Here is a 17,316-nt window from a genome sequence, read left to right on the forward strand (position 1 = left end):
TGTACTCTAGTGAATCCATTTCCTGCACTGCACAGCTATTTCTTATCTATAATTTGCACTTAGAATGTCACAGGAAGCTCATTGTCTGTAAACAAATGACTTCCTATATTTATACAGCAATTTTTACTCCCATACACTTTTAGAGCACTTCCTAAATTTGGGATATTTCCAGTACCAGCAAACCTCTACCTTTGCTGTTCCTATTGTGCAAGAAAAGGCTACCCTGGGCAGATGACAACCATCACTCTTCTGCTCCTAATCCCTGCATTTTTGAAATTATCAACTGAATCTCTTTATTAAATACTGTATGAAGAGAATAATATATGGTTGGATTAACAAGCTCCTACATTTTGACAATGAAAGTTCATTACTCCACACTATCCCAAGGAATCCTGACACAGGAGATTACTTTCTGAACTGGTAATAAATGGCTCTGGTAAAGCCCATGCAAATACCCCAGACATAGATGTCTATTACTCTTCCAAATGGGTAAAATTAACATTTGTGGAAATATTTCACTCCTGGAGCAGGATTCTCTGTGTAGCTGGTGGATGTAGCACAAAAACAGAGCAAAAAGATCCTTGTCAACAGCCCCTATGTCGTAAAGGTGCTGCCTGTAGTGTGACTACTTCTCAGCTAGGTTTGGAGTCATCCCTCAGCTAGGTCAACTCTGAGCCAGGTCAACCATGGGGCTGTCTGTCACTGTAATCCCTACTTCCACACACTCTTGATGCTGGGATTGATGAGGACATCCAAAACAGGAATACCAGCAGGGAAAGAAACAGGACACTACAGGTACAAGGGTTTCTTGGTAGAGTGTACACACTTGGTCTCAGCCTCACAGGACCATCTCCACAGGGTCACTCCTGTGAAGTTTTCCAGACCCATGGTCTTTCTCTGACTCCTCCAGCTCTATCTTCTGCTCTCCCTCTGGTAAGGACTGAAGAGTGGATGTCCCAGAGCAGAAAAACCCACTGCTTCCTGCCATCTTCTCAGCAAGTTTGATATTAAAAATGTGGCTGTTCTTCCCAACTGGGCTGAGCCAATGTTTTTGACTTCTTCCTCTGCTGTGAGACTGCATGCCCTAGGGAAGGAGATGTGGCTGTGGCAAGGATCATGACAGCTTAGTCATGAAATCATACTCTCACATATCCTTCAGTCCATGACAGCCCCAAAAGTTCAGTCTAAACTTTTAGGGAAAGACACAGAATTAGGAAACATCACATCACAGCTAAGAGGATTTAGTTAATTACCAGCTTTTGGTTACCAGCAAAGTTAATGTCAAATAGATTTTTGTTTTTTTGTAAAGCAGAGCCTTTTTATTTTTTAAATGAATAATATGGATTTAAGCGTCAATTGATTAGAGAAATTCTACAGAAACTGTGAGATGCACTCAGAACCCCTGGTAAATAAACTATAGAGCTAAAATGCATCTGCTGACTGAATGAAAAACAAAGGCTCTTATGTTCTGGTCAGCAGTGTACAACCATGCTATGTAACAACTACTGGGGAGAACAGGAGTGCTGTGACAATTGGAAACTGTAGAGGAAATCTAAGCAGAAAAAAAAGTAATTGTTTGTTCAGAAATGTAAGTAAGTGGGAGACCAAGGTTAACAGCAGTAGTTTTCTTGAGGTGGAAAAAATACCGGAAAGTGCGTGCTATTCCCCCAGGTATTTACATGAAGGCCTTTGATGACAGATGAAATAAAAACATGTACTAGTCACCTTCTCTCTCTCCACTATCCAGTGCACTAAATTAACACTAAAGTCAACATCAATTTACATGCAAATGGGTACATAACATTTTGTCCGGTCATGTATAAATAACTAACAAAACAACTCTCCCGAGGAAGATGTTATCCAGATTTGGTTAAGTTGTGAAGAAGAAATATATTTTCTGAAAAGATGATAAAATAAACAAACAGATACTGACAAAGTTCCTCATGTTTCATTTCAACACAAGGAATGAATTTATGTTTTGACAAACTACATCAACAGAGGCTCCAACTCTCCTGCTGTGAGCTCTTCTGCAGATGTGCTGAAGCAATTAACAATATGCTAAGGTAGTCAAGCTCATTCTGCATAGCATTTTGTTTCATATTATTTATTTTAACTTACGTATGTTGGGAAATTTGATTAAAAATAACTTTAAAATAACTTTTTTTTTTTGAGAGCACATTTCTCCTAGCATCAGATTAACTTGTTTTGACAAAATCCCTTTCCATCTTTAATAGTTTAACGAAGATATCAATACTTCTCTGAAAGTAATTCCACTGAAAATAATTTTGCTATAACAAACCCTGGGAGAGGTATGTAAATAATAGATAAAGAACAAGCTTCTTATCAAGCTTCTATGTTAATTACCATTTAAGTAAATCTAATATTCATAAATAACAACTCAGTTATACCCACTCATCAATGAGATCTTAGACAAAATGATGATAAATTAGGTTTGTGGTAGATTTATATGATTGTTACATAATTATTAATAATGGAACTTTTAAACATCGATGAATGGCTTCACCGTTATTCTTCCATAATGCTCTCTTAAACACTTTATGACATTAATTTGACAGGAAATAGGCAGCAGATTGCATGCTCATATCTAAATCATCTCTAACACGTATATACAATTATTTGAGGAAAACAGAGACCATATTTTTAAAAAATGCTTTCAGTGGCACCTTTGTATAAATGTTTGCCCTATCCCTAATTTTTTCCTTTTACATTTCATTTTCCGTAGCAGTCTCTTCTAAGACAATTTCCTGACATAAGTCATGCTGAGAATCTGTTATTTTCTGGATTACTAGTTCAGAATGAAAATGTTGTTTAATGGGCTTCTCAGTCATGGCTACGAAAACAATAGGCAGAAGAATGTGTTTTCAAAAGGAGATAAAAATTGTGAGGATTTCTTTCCATTTAGGTTTTATGGTTTGTTAGTGCTTTTTTTTTTTTTTTTTCCTTTGTTTTTTGTTTGTTTGTTTTTCTTCCTTCTATGTTATATATTTCAGTTTGGTTTGCTTCAGTATGTAATCCTCTAAAAATAACACATCTCCTAGTATTTCTTAGTTCCTGTGGGAAAACTTAAATCCTTAAGCACTGCAAGATTGTTGTGGAATGAGGCAAAATTGAATGTAACACATTCTTTTTCAAGCAGTAATTATAATCAATGTAAATAAATATATATGTATTAAAAATCCACTACTTATAAGTACAAGAGGCCTAGCAGGGGAAAAAAAAATTCTAAGAAGCTGGGAAAAAAGTAAGTTAAAACATCATGTATATGATGGTGGGACATGAGAGTACAGAAATTTCTTGAATTTAGATCCAGATAAGGAAGGTATAAAGTCACTCTGTTCTCTTTCATTTGGGGTTCAGTATATTTCTCCTCTTGTTTATTACACCTTCTGAGGACAGCTGAGCACCTCATTGCCAAACTGAACCAAATTCTCAAAACTACAGAACTGTAATTTTTATGTAACATTAATATTTTACTAAAACTCTGATAAAAATTAAGGCTCCAATGTTATTTTGATAGCACTAAGACCACATAATCGTTGCTGTGTCAGCTTAGCAGAATGCTAAGAATACTGTCCATGGGTTTTCCAGTTGCATTATTCACTTTAGCATTAAATATGTCTCAAAATGTTTTACCACACAGTAACAACATGCTCTGCTTCTCAAGAAGGCTCAAGCCATATTTCAGTAAAACAAATATTTGGGGTTCTGGAGTTAAAGAGAATATTACTGTCTATTTAAATATAAATGTGATATTTTTGTTAGTTCCACTGTACTTACTCCTAGTTTCACTCTTCCCTTAGTTTTAATAAAAATATAAATGACATTAAGTCCTTAAAATATTAGCAAAAATAGCAGATAGATTTGTGTTGTGTTGGATTCAAAATGCTGGATGAGGCATAAATACTATTTTCATCAAGATTCTCATATTAAATATTAATTTCCTGATGTCATCAATTATTCTGCTCTAATTATCACATTTTGTCGTCTTTGTTACTGAGTTATTCATAATTTACCTTTTAGAAGTAGGCATGAAAATTAATAGAACAACCATTCACCATCTATTCCTCATGAAGTCTGGAAATTATGGCTGTCACTTTACTGTATGTTCAGACCCAACCTTTAATATCTTGTGTGTCATCTTTAACTATTTGAATAAAAACTAACTTCCTCTAGTTTCTCAGTGGAACTCAGTTATCCAGGGGACTTGCACAATGTCATTACACAGAGAGTCCCTCAAGATGTAATGCAAACGCATTCATTTCTCTAGAACAGGTTCTGGTGCTATTAGCATGATGTTACCCTGAAAATCTGTCCTGACAACCTCTAAGCTTAATGGGAATTTATTAAGATGATTTTGTTCTGGTTTTCTGTGCTGAAGATATCCTAGCATTTTTTTTTCTGGAACATGAACATTTTTCTGAAATATCTCCTATAACGTAAACATGAAGATCTAGCTCTTTAACCAAGGATGGGCAGTTAAAGCATGTGATTACAAAGGATAAAATGCTAATAAATATGAAGAAATGTACTTTCTTTGAGGCAGTTGTCACTTCATAAAATTCACGTTTTCAAGAAGCATGCACATATGGTCATATAACAAAGGGATTTTAGAGCATTCGTGCTACTGCAATGAAGCTAGCTATTGTACAATTCTAGTTTCTTTTTTTTTTTCCTAGAAATAATAATATTTAGGAAGTGGATTGCTGGTGTCAACGGTTTACAGGCTCAGTTCCATGACCAGCGGGGTGGAGGGATTTCCCAAAATCCGCACCTTCGGAAAAAGGGAACAGGGGACCCCAAAATAATTAAAAACAGCAGCAACAATCTGAGGAGAAACAAACTAATTTACTAAATATAGTATTGGAATGCAAGATAACACACTCTCTCTTTGGGATTGCAGGGAGTTTCTCTCGATTTGGAGGGCATCTCTCTCAGATTGGAGGTCTTTTCTCTCAACTAGGAGACTCCCTCATTCAGCCTGGAGATTCTCCCTCTCAGCTCAGAGTCTCTCCTGAAAACTCTCCTTTTCAGCTTGGAGACTCTTGCTCATTTTGTACTGTCTCCCTGAGACTCTCCCTTTCAGCTCTCAGACACTCTCTCTCAGTTTTACAAACTCTTTCCCTCTCTGGGATACTACAGAATAAGGCCCGATAAGCATTAGCCAGACCCCAAATCATTTGTACCTCCTCAGATCTGCCTGAGCTGCAACATTCCTGTCTCAAATACGTGTTTAAGCTCTCAGGGTCTTTCAGGTGTTCAAGCGAGAAGTTCTATGACACTGAAGATGTCCATCTCCCTAAAATCTCTCCCAAGCCTCTCCACACTCCCCGCCACTCAGTATTCTCTGGCTTTGGGGAAGGTTTCCTCAAAATATGATAAATACAAATACTGAGTGAAATGATGAGCAGTACATTCAGGGAGATTAACAACGTGATCAGATGAGCATTCAAAAACTGGATAAAGGATTCAAAAGAGAGACTGGGAACCTGCTTAGAAATCCCAAGTTCTGTGAAATTAGTGGCTCCCTCTGCAAACAGGTTCAAAAGAGAAAGCGGAATCATTTCTTTTTCTCTTTACAGAAGCAAGATAGCAGTGCTCAAGTTTACAAATATCTCAGAATATTGGCAGTCCGCCTGGACTTTCAAGGTCAAGTTTTCAGTGAGCACCTGCGAAAGAGGTAAACTTTCCCAACAAAACTCTGAGAGCAGAGAGAGATTCGCTCTAAAAAGCTAAAAAGCAGCTTCTGCCCGCATTCTCCATCAAGAATGTCAATGGTTTACGGGCTGTTTCGGCCCAGTTCCGTGACCAGTGGAATGGAGGGAATTCCCAAAATCTGCACCTCCGGAAAAAGGGAAACAAGGGACCCCAAAATAATTAAAAACAGTAGCAACAATCTGAGGAGAAACAAACTAATTTACTAAATATAGTATTGGAATGGAAGATAACACACCATAATACAATATAATTAGAATTCAAGCTAATAAATCAAATATAATGAGAGAGAGAATGGCCGAAAGGTGGATAGGCCTCACCATAACGCAGAAGTGAGATGTGCAGTCCAGTTGAGCAGCAGGGAGACGAAGAAGAGCAGATGAAGAAAAGTGCATTAGGTGACCTTGCCAGGAGTCACCTGGCAAAGCCCCTGGAGAATGTAGTTCTTCTCTTCCAGACAGGCACCTGGAACTTGAGCATTAACAGTTAAACTCCCAGTGCACTACATGATGTTATGATGTGGAATACTGATAACCAAAAATCGTAATGACACACTTGTAAGTAATTACATATTCTACATAACAAGAATTTATTACGTACATTTTTTTTCTGTATAGTAAGAGATAGAAGAAATACTTGAGACTTCCCTTAATAATACATCTCAATAGTGGTACAAATATTCAAATGAGAAAGTATCTCTTCAGTTTTCTTAATGGCCAATGGCTATTTCCTACAAGAGTGGTGAGAAGAATTCAAGATGGTGCAAAATAGCATGAAGGCCCAGTTTACGGTCTATCGCCACAATGAAAACGACTACAGATAATTATGATTAATCACAGCTAAAATACTTCAATAGTACCTTTAAAAATTATGAAAAAAGTGTTGTTTTTCATTATTTAGATTTTCATTCAGAAGAACAACAATACTTTTCCCATTATATTACCCTTTCACTTGCTCCTGATTTCCTGTAAGACCACAGGCAGACAGTATGACTACTGTTCGTGCCAGCATTTGTACAAGTAGCTTACTACAAAATTTTCATGTTTAATCATGCACTGCGTGGCTTTTTGTTATCCACCTGGAAGTATATGATGAAAAGACAGCATTTCTCTTTTTCTGGCACTACTGCTGGTATTTAATATGCAGAGATATGCCCTTCTGCAAACAAGAAAACACACTACCTGTGGTAACAACATAGCGCCTACTTATTTTGAAGCAGCCCAAACAGAAGAGCTGTGTATTTTGGTTCCTAGTTAAGTATCAGGAAACCTTAAACGCAGAGTAGACAAGTGTTTGCTGAAAACAATTCAGTAATCTGAGAAAATAATATGTTTTCTATACATTTGCTGATTCTACCAAAATATTTCACTAATATATTATTTATTGAGGGTTCCAGCTATAGTGGACACAAAAACTCACACTTTACTTTATATTTTCTTTTCAAGATAGTACTGCAATTTAAAGATTCCAGCACAATAGAGTGTCTCAGACACAGACCAAAGCTCACAAACTGCACTGATAAACAAGAAATCGAAAATAAAACAACATCTGGAAACCTTTTTTCTTCCCTATCTCACCCATTAAAAAAATAATTCCAACTCCTATGCATTTCACTTTCTTTATTCATTCTATTCTTTCAGAGTTTCTTCATCTACCTGAGCATAATAAATAACAGTTGTCTTTTTAGACGAGGATTTCAGTGGTTTTTATTAGTGACTGATATTACACATTCCAGTACATATAGGTATTCACAACAACATTTCTGTTCAGACAAACATTTCAAATAAAGCCATAATAAGATTTCATTATACCAGTGGAAAACATTTAATGAAGTCTGATTTCTTAGATCACTTCACGACATGTTAAAACCCACTAAAATCACAGACTGTTTTCATACTTCAACTGCAAACAAGTATTCCACCACATTCTTTATGTATGAAATGACATAAATACTTTTGATGCTGCACAGAGAGAAAAATATGGCTTCCTATTTACAGACACTACCAACATATGATTTTCAAGGATTAATTTTTTAACATATACACATTTTCATCATACTTGGAGAGCTAAGTGTTAAATCCTGTTTGTCTATTCTTTTAAAAAATGTTAGATCATATGAAAGCATAAGACGATGAAATTAAATCAGCACTATTAAGCATTGTTGACCACCTGCCAATCATTTGGAAGTAGACATTTCCATCCTGTGTTCTCACTGCCTTCAGAATCTGTTCAAGATAAAGGTCAAGCCAGTAAGTAATATATCACCTAGTATTCCATGCTATTTAATTATAGTTAACATACATAGTGATAGATACCATAATCCTTTTTTTTTATTCTAACATTTACTTGGTCCTGTATTTCTTGGCTTTATGTTGCTATTAACAAATATTTAAACAGTAATTCTGCTGAATAAGACCTGATTGTATTCAGTGTTGCACAGATGCAAATAAAAAAGATGCTATCTGCCATGGAGAGCATCTAACAGGGTAAAGATAACATATAACAGATGAGTATTGAGAGTTGCACTGGACAGCTAGAGATGCAGCAGCCCAGGCACTCCTAAGATTTTTCCTGTAAATATAGGAAGGACACTCACACTGTTGCTCTAAGGAGACCAAAGAAGTAGCTTTACTGATACTTAACAATGAGTTCTATTTAGTGCTAGGGTATAAGACATCACAACAAAAATATTAGTTTCCTGTTGAACATTTTAGCAGCTGGCTGATGGATGCTGGCACCAGGGCCTAGGAGCTGAGCTACTAGTACACATGGGATTAGGCAAGGACATTAAGACATTGCTTATAGACCTCCGAGGGTAATAATAAGGTGGTTTCTGCTTGAAGAGACAGGGAATAGGAAGTAATGACACTGTCACAAGTTAAACCAACAGCCTATGAGGAACCATTCCTCTTTAATAATAACTTCACTGTCTCAGTTCAAAAGAAAGTTACAGAATCATAGAACTGTAGAGGTTGGAAAGGACCTCTAGAAATCCTTGAATTCAATCCCTCTGCTAAAGCAATTTCCCTACAGTAGGTTACACAGGAAAATGTCCAGATGGGTTTTGAATATCTCCATAGAAGGAGACTCCCAACCTCTCTAGGCAACCTGTTCTAGTGCTCTGACACCTTCAAAGTAAAGAAGTTCTTCCTCATTTTCAGAGAGAACTTTCAGTGTTCCAGTTTGTGTTCATTGCCCTTTGTCACTGGGCATCACCAAAAGGAGCCTGCTTCTATCCTTGTGATTTCTGCCCTTCAGATATTTATAAGCCTTGATAAGACAAGGACAGTAGTTCAAGAAAGCTCTAGATGTTCTTAAGTCCTCCCTACAGAGAGGTCAAGTGGTGTATCCAAGGCCACATGGAAAGTCCAGAAAAGCAAGAAGTTCTTGATCCCAGTTCCGAGTTTATAGGTGCCTATTGTAAGATATCATGCCTTTTAGCAGCATATTGTTAATGTTTTTCCCTTTTAGAAGTTACTGTGCTATTTAAAAATTCTGTGTTTTTTTTTATGTTTGTATGTTTCAATATAACATTAAACTTGGTAAAACACAAGTTTCACTATTTACTCACCTGAGCAAAAGTAGAAGTTACCAAAAATTACTTTGTGTTTCATGGTTCAAAAATGAGTGGTGGTTTAGGACATTCAGTACCTGTAAGACATACTGCCTCTTGTTCATGCCAACCACGTATATCACTCAAATTTGAATATGGTAAGTTTGTTTTAAATTCCCGTGCAAGTGAAGATCCAGGGGAAAATATGTTGAGGCCAATGAAGTCTCTTGAGTGATGGACACTCGATCAGGGCTTGAATCCACATGGTATTACCCCAGGGTACAGCATTTACTGCAGATTACAAGTGTGTCTGTTATTGTCATTGCCTGGCCATCTGAGTCAATTGGTAAATATGTAAACAAGGATGTGAAGTAGCAAATGATGCAAATGAAACAAGAAAAAATGCATTGGGTAAATATGGGTGCAGGTTTCTATGTACATAACATGATGCACTTCACCGAGGCATATGCTTCAATATACCACCAAAAATTACTTAAACAGGTCTTTGCATAACAAAACGTACTGCATTTTTTTTCTATTTTATTCAGCAAAATGGATTGATCTTATTTATCAGAAATGATTTTCCACTTCAGCACAAATAAAGTATATTTATGTTCCCTGTTTTCAAAAAGAACATGGAATGAAGAGGAAGGAATAGAGCTGGGACGCAGAAAAACATGGAAGATCGCTTCAGGTGCGTATGTTAGAGAAATATCTACACTGTTAACTCCATTTCCTTCTGGAAAACATTGGGATGATTCAGTTTTTTATTACTGAATTTTCCTAACTGCTCATATAATCTAATTATAAGTTATAGGCTTGTGATTTAATATTAAGACACTATTCAGGTCTTGTCCATGTTTTAAAGATTTTAGACTGTATTTTTACAGACTAAAATCAGCTGTTAGCCAGAGATCTTGACATATTTTGCAGTCCCAGGATTATTAGTTATGAATTAACACTTATTACCACCACAGAACACTTGATATCTTATGGAAACTGAATTTGTACTGATAACACTGAAAAAAACTGAGCATGAATAAATGATAGACAGTAGATTTTCTCCATGTCTTAATCAGAATTAAGGGATAACAGCTTTATAAGAATATTTGAGTTTAATATTAAGTGGAAAGAAAGCTATGTAAGGTAACTGATTCACAGTATTATTTACATTAAGTCTTGGCAAAAACAATTATGTTTGTTCTTCCTGTAGTTGTCCAGATTTGACTACAGCTCTTCACAGCTCATGGGGATCCCTTCAACCTTAAATTACATTCACAATCCTAATTCACGAATTCATATTTACCACCCTAAAGCACATGACAGTTCAGTGACCCAAATTCTAACCATATTCCAGTAGAAGTGAGTCTGGACCTTAGAAAAGCATCCTGTAAATATCTGCCTTCTTCAATGCATTCAATTTACAGATCTGCTGACCATTTAACATACCCACTGCCTTGTTTATGGAAGCAAATGAATGATTTCATTTGATGAGCTGAAAGATGCAGGTTGGAAGGGAAACTAGAATAATGCTGCTAACATACCAATTTTCAAACAAAAGTACTCCAGGCCTTTACGTGAATTAAAAGGGAGGATCTCACTCTTGAGGTTAATTACTGATTCTTTCTATAATCGCAGAAGCAACCACCGTCATAATTAATGCATTAACGTGTTTGTTTTACTGGGATGAGCAATATCCATGTTGACTTTTAAAGCCTGGAATATTGGTTTTGACACTGACTGACTCCAGAGATTTGCAGATATCTGAGATCTGAAGAGCCTTATTCTCTTCTTCCTTTTCCATTGCATATCGAGAGTAAATCCCTTAAATCAATGGTCTTCAGATCATATCAAACTGATATAAGTAGGAAAAGGAATAGGCAAGAACTGAAATGTACCAGATAAGAAGCAAAGCTGTACAAGTCAAATCCCAGTCACTAGGATGGGCAGAACTTGCTGTGCCATCATCCACGGCAAGCTCCCACAAAACATATTGCTCACATTTTAAAATCACAACTATCTTATTTTCATACATATAACCCATGGGTAATGTAGAAAAACCATGACTTTGTGGTTCAGTGGGAACATAGGCTTTGTGCTTGTGCCACACAAGGGTCTAACCCACCTCCATCTGACATAGAGATGCTCCCCACCTCGTAGCATTGCTAACACCTATCCCCTAGCCCACTGCTCTGTCCGCACAACCTTGCTGCCTCTGAACTCTCGTTAATTTCTACTTTTTGTGGAGAGGGGCTGTTTGAGAGCGTAAATCATCTGAACAGTTCCAAAGGACCTGAGGAGCATTTTGTGGCAGGAAAATACAAATGGAGATGATGTGGTGATGCCATACTTGGTCTGGGGTTGGAAAAAAAAGAGATCTGGCAGAAACAAAGACAGAGCAAGAACTGAGCAGAAATCTTTCCTCGCAGCATTACCACCCCCAGCATTTCCAGGAGACCGTGGTGGAGCTGGTGCTGGCTCACATCATGCCCTTAATCCAGATGTTGTGAACTATTGGTAGAATAGGAGAGTGAAGTTTCCACACCTTTACCTCTGAGGGATTTCCCATAAATTCTAGTGGAAAAAAAAAAAAAAAAAAAAAAAAAAAAGGAATCTATGGAGAGACGCTGACTCTTGAAAGAGATCTGGTGTGCACAAGCATCATCCTTTCCCTCACCCCCAGGCATGTGCAGTGGTGTCAGAGAACCTCTGTCTGCAGGATGTCCCCTCCCTTGCTGGCATCAAACACAATTGCTCTGCGATGGGCAAGCCAAAGTACAGGTCTGGTAACATCTGAGCAAACAGGCAGAAACCTGACACTTGTAAGCTGTTCTTTCCTCCTCAAATCAAAAAGTGCTGAAGCTGGAAATTTGATACTTCCTACTTCTGCTGAATGTTTCTCTGCCCTTTGCTAGTCCTGCTAGGGCTGGGTGACAGCTGTCTTTGATGCAGCCATTAGGCAGGGGTGCAGTCATCATAATGTGAGCTCTGAGAACCCAGCACTCTCTGCACTCAAGGTGTGAGATCTCACTGCGTGGTGGTCAGGAGCACCCAGGCCGCTGCCATCTCAAGCCTCAGGTACACTTAGATATGCAGATTCCAAGTTCAACATCTTTCTGTCTTTTTAGGAGAAGCATTAAGTAGAATAACGGTATGAAAAGCAACGGCAACTTTCAGGTCCAGTCAATTTTTGAAAATCAAATAAGACCAGCTACCGACTCTAAACAGGTGCAGTTTTTTTTTTCTTCTTGTTTTTTTTTTTTTTTTTTCCCCCAAGAGATATGCCCGATGTACACGCTGGGTAAAATCCCGTGCAAGTAGGAGTTACCCCCTCGCCGATCCCATCCACTGGCTGTATCTCGCGTGGCCAGGAGATGCGAGCAGCCGGTAGCCAAACTGTCCCGGGCTGGACACCAGGAGTGAGTGGACAACAACAAATAAGCAGAAAAAAAAAAAAGAAAAAAAAGAAAAAAAAGAAAAAAAAGAAAAAAAAGAAAAAAAAGAAAAGAGCTGAATCACAGAAGTATTGTCGTCCCTGAGCTCTGAGGCGAAACCCACCGCAGTGAATCACTCAGCTCTGACCCCCCACCCACCCGAGCACGGCGAACCTCCCGGCCCCGACTTCCGAGCCCCCGCCCCGCGGCTCCTCCCTCGCGGCCGCGGCCCCGCAGCCCGCTGGGGCGGAACCTGACGCCCTACAAAGCTCGCACCCGGCAGGGCGGGGGGCAGAGCGGCACTGGGAGGAGGAAGCGCTGCTCTTTGGGGTGGCCGCGTCCTTCTGAGAGGAGAAGGAAAGTTCTGCCCCAGCCTCGGTGCCGTCCCGCCGCATGCTGCCTGCCCCTTTCACCCTCCTCCTCGTCCCGTGAGGAGCGGCGGGAGATTGGAGGGGTCGTCCCCAAGGTGTCTGACCCGCAGCCGGCGGCTCAGGGAGTGAAACTTTGCTGCTGGGACCGGCGTGAGGCGGCAGAGCGCCTTTCCACGGGGCCGGCAAAGTTTCTCGTGGCTGCCGCCCTCCCACGTCCCCAGCCCCGCTGCTATGGCACCCGCCCATCGCCGCGGGGCGAGCAGCGGGCGGCCGCCTCCGGCTGTCCGCGCGGCGGCGGAGGGGGGGCGCGCAGCCCCCGGTCGGCGGGCGTCCTTCTCCGGGCGGCAGTGACCGCCCCGCCGTCCGCCTGCCTCCGCCCGAGCCTCGCCGCGGATGGGGACGGGCGAGAGGAGCCTCCGCCTGAGCCAGCCGCCGCTTCACCGGAGCGGCCCCATGTCCTCCTCCCCGCGCCGCGCAGCCCCGCAGCGCTCCCCGCCGTGAGAGCGGCGGACGCCCCGCTCCTCCCCGCAGGTAAGCGCTGATGGGTGTGAGGGGTGCTCCGCGTCCCCGAACTTGCAGTGCCTCCGCGGGGAGATCGCTCCCGGCTGAGCTCCGGCGCTGGGTGGGCTGGAGGCGCTCCTGGAGCCCTGGGTGGCGAGGGGTCAAGCAGGAGGGGGAGGAGAGGCACGGAGGGGGATTTTTTATTTTTTATTCTTTTTTTTTTTTTTTTCTCCCCGAAATAGACTTTGTTCCTCCCGCGCGGAGCCGGCAGCACGCCGGGTCTGCCGCTCCCGTGCAGCTGCTACACCCTCTTTTGTCTGCTTCGGTTCCGGAATACTTTGCGCGCTGCCACCGCCCGCAGCTCTCCGGCCTCGGCAGCTGCCTCAGGGCTTCGCACCGCTGCCTTCCCCGCCCCGAGAAGTTCCCCGTTCGCTTTTATTGCCGCCCAAGTTCGGGTTATCTTCAGCTTTGTTTGAGGAAAAATGGTGGTGTGCTGAGTGCTGGAAGGGTGAAGCGCGGGGACAGCAGGGGGGTTGCACTGCTTCCCTTGGTGGGAGCACACCTCGCTGCTCGAATAAATCTCTCCTCGGGCAGCCAGAAGCCGCTCTGGAGCAGACTTTGAAGCAGAGTGGTCAGGAGCAACTTGGGGGTGCGGAGTGGGCTCTCCTGATATCCCATTGCTACAACCATTGTTGTATTGTCGCTGTATTCAGCAGGCGCGCAGCTGAGATTGCAGGAGTGATGTCCATTGACACCTGGGACTGATTGCCATTAACCACTGCTGTCTGCTTCATACAGAGCTTATAAAAAATAAAACTGCTTTTCCTCTTTGAAGACAAGAGCGTTCAGACAAAAGTATTCTCCTAGTGTGTCGTTTTGTATAATATAAGCTTCAAAATAACCTGTGGTCATGTGGTGGACGCTGTACTTATAGTGCTTATGGGACTGAGGGCTGTATCGCTCAAGTCAGTACTGCCACTAAAGCTGATGTAGCCTCTTGCTCACCCTGTTTCAGTGTCAGTACTCTGGCAACTGCTCTGTTATTCTTCGTCTGCTAGATGATACTTTCCATTTGTGAGGGAAACCGAGTGAGTACCCCGATAGAAGCAAACAGTGCGTTTCTTCCATTAATTGTGGATTGTTGTTGGGTTGTTGGTTTTTTTTTTTTTTTTTTTTTGGTACTCCTTTGTAGAAGGTACAAAGAAAACCTGAAAATCTTATTTCCACTGAAAGTAATTTGAATTATTTAGCAATGAAGCCAAAAGGTATTTTGAGTTTGGAACATTTTAATGTTCTTCTAGCAAAATACTTGCTAGAAGATAACTTAGACAGTTTTTTTGGCAGTAATTGGAGACATGGGAAAAGATGTGTGGTAGGTAAGTAGCAGTTTAAGAAACAAAATCATATATGATTTTTATTTTCATAGCAAGTTTGTTGCTCATTTGATTTGCAACAGTGATCCAAACGAAAGCTGGAAAAGGAAGAATGATGCAGGAGTTCAGCACACTAGAATCATTTTATTCCATGTATAGAAACAGTTTCATGTACAGAAACCCAATACAGTCTCACTGGAATTGCAGCAGAATTCATTTTTATGGAAGCTCTGTAATCAGATTATAAGTGGTGGGCTGCCTGAATTTAATCCTGTAAAGTAAGGACTGAGTGAGCTCTGTTCTTGAAGCACTGCAATGTATGCTGACCCTCAAACAGGTGAGTAGTACCAAGATTCATCTCTAATGATTACTGGTGGTTTAAGTTCTTTGCTTAGAACAATAGGCCAGTAACTCTATTGGTAACTCCATTGAAACTGTTCACTGGTTTAGCAGCATTACTGGACCTTTCCTGGATCAAGCTGTATTGTGATAGGTTCTGCTTCCATTTTCTTGAATACTAGGCGTGTAACACAAAACACCTATGCTATACACAAGTATTCACCTCAGCCACGTCTTGTGGGCTATATGGTCCTGATTGACTCATGCCTTTCTGGGAACGAAAGGGGGGAAAAAAGTGAAAATTAGTTAAGGACTAGAACGTATGTAGGAAACAGCAGAAGGAGACTGTTTTCGTAGTTTGTTCAGTATGTTTTAGGAGCCAAAAATCTGAAATGCTGAAGATCAGTGAAGACTTTGAGTAGAATCATTGAAACCAGATAAAGGTACGATGGAAGAAGTGTAAAACCTATGAGTTGCTGTCATGAATAGCTTCCTATTTTTTTTTTATTTTTTTTAAGAATGCTGTCAGTCTTGTCTACGATAGCAGTAGAGCTGTAGTGGAAATAAGAGCTTGATATCTTAGGTAGTGATGATGTCTACACTTGACTTGGTGCCATTATACTTTTTTTAAACAGATAAATTACTTTTGCCTACAGGTGTTTGATCTCGTGGTGTTGGAAGAAAGAGAAAATTGCAAATCACTTTTCAGCGTGCAGGAACAGACACTGAAACTATGATTTGTTTGTGAAAGCATGGACATCTTGTCCCAGTTTAGATCCTGTAAGATGTTTCAGATGCTGGCATGCGGCTGGCAAAGAGAATGTAAGGAGAACCTGAGCACTCGTAGAAAGGCAGCTGAAGGCCAGATAGAAAATCCAATTAGATAATCTTTATGCTACCATTGTACACAGAAGCCTTTAAAAGGACTTGAATCTGTTCTGCAGAAACCTTGTAGTTAAGATTTGTGATGCTGCAATCTGATGGATGTGGGAAGATATCCCAAATATGCCATTGCTGTGAGGATTCAGGGAGGTTCTTCCTGGTGTGTGTTTTCCAGCAGAGTCTTTGTACTGCTTCCTGCTCTGCGCCTGCCTTATGTTTGCTCAAGTAGTGATGAATAGTGATCAATAACGTAATAATTCTTAGAACCTTCTTAGAAGGTTCATACATATCTCTTTCTTTTAAAACATACACACATTCTTGGTCCACTAGAAATGGAAGGCATTGAGTTAATGCTTTTGTTTTAAAATAAGAATTAAGTAAGGAGAAATTTCAGCTTTTTTCTCTTACTAACACATTGCCCACACAATCTATGGGTAATTAGGTTCTTAATAAGTGGATTGTAGATTGCACGGAGAGGTGAAATGCTGACAGTGCTAGTGAATGAAACTGCTGAACAGATGTTTGGCACAGCTGTTACCCTACCCCCTAGTTTTAGTAGTCTTCATTTTGTGGAGTTGGTGAGAATAAGCATTGTTCTCAATTTCCTTCTTGGGACTACAGTCTGACTGTACAGAAATTTTGTTCTTCTGTTCCACTCCTAGTAGCTTCTATTTGACACACGGTTCAGTACTTGCACTATCACTATATTTGTAGTCTTTTCTCATCTCAGTGTACCCCAGCAGGAGCAGATGAGGTAGACTTGATGGCTGAACACAGTACTGAAATATTCAGGCTATACTGGCTGGTCTTCTCATATAGATGTAATTACATTATCCTACCAGAACTTTATTGTAAGGTCAGTGGCTTTTAACTTTGTGTTTTTGCTTGGCTACTTTTCCTTAAAAATCAAATGTTTTTTTTTTTTCATAACAAAGCTGCTTGTAACCTTTCATCTACAGTACTGACACAGTGTGCTTGTATCACTCAGTATTCTTATTTTGATCTTTTGACGATAGAAATATTACAAAGAGCATTTGGTTCTTTTTGAAAATAATTCAATAAGCAGAAGATGTGAAAAGGGAGGATGATTTTCCTTTAAGTCATCGTATCTATTTTTTCCTGTTTCATGC

General features: G+C 40.2%; 1 protein-coding gene across 5 annotated transcripts in view; it reads left to right on the top strand.

Moving 5' to 3' along the window:
* The first annotated feature begins 13,002 nt into the window (after nt 1-13,002).
* TMEM200A (transmembrane protein 200A) overlaps nt 13,003-17,316 on the top strand; it is a 53,596-nt gene continuing 49,282 nt past the window's right edge. For 4 of the 5 annotated variants that reach the window (XM_048938142.1, XM_048938143.1, XM_048938148.1 and 1 more), the window contains exon 1: nt 13,003-13,622. The gene's annotated coding sequence lies outside the window, so the exon portion shown is untranslated. Of the gene's footprint in view, nt 13,623-14,785; nt 17,043-17,316 lie in introns of those variants that run through there. The other variant, XM_048938141.1, reaches the window with a different exon arrangement.

The sequence above is a fragment of the Lagopus muta genome, chromosome 2 (genome assembly GCF_023343835.1).
Source record: "Lagopus muta isolate bLagMut1 chromosome 2, bLagMut1 primary, whole genome shotgun sequence".
Taxonomy (NCBI): domain Eukaryota; kingdom Metazoa; phylum Chordata; class Aves; order Galliformes; family Phasianidae; genus Lagopus; species Lagopus muta.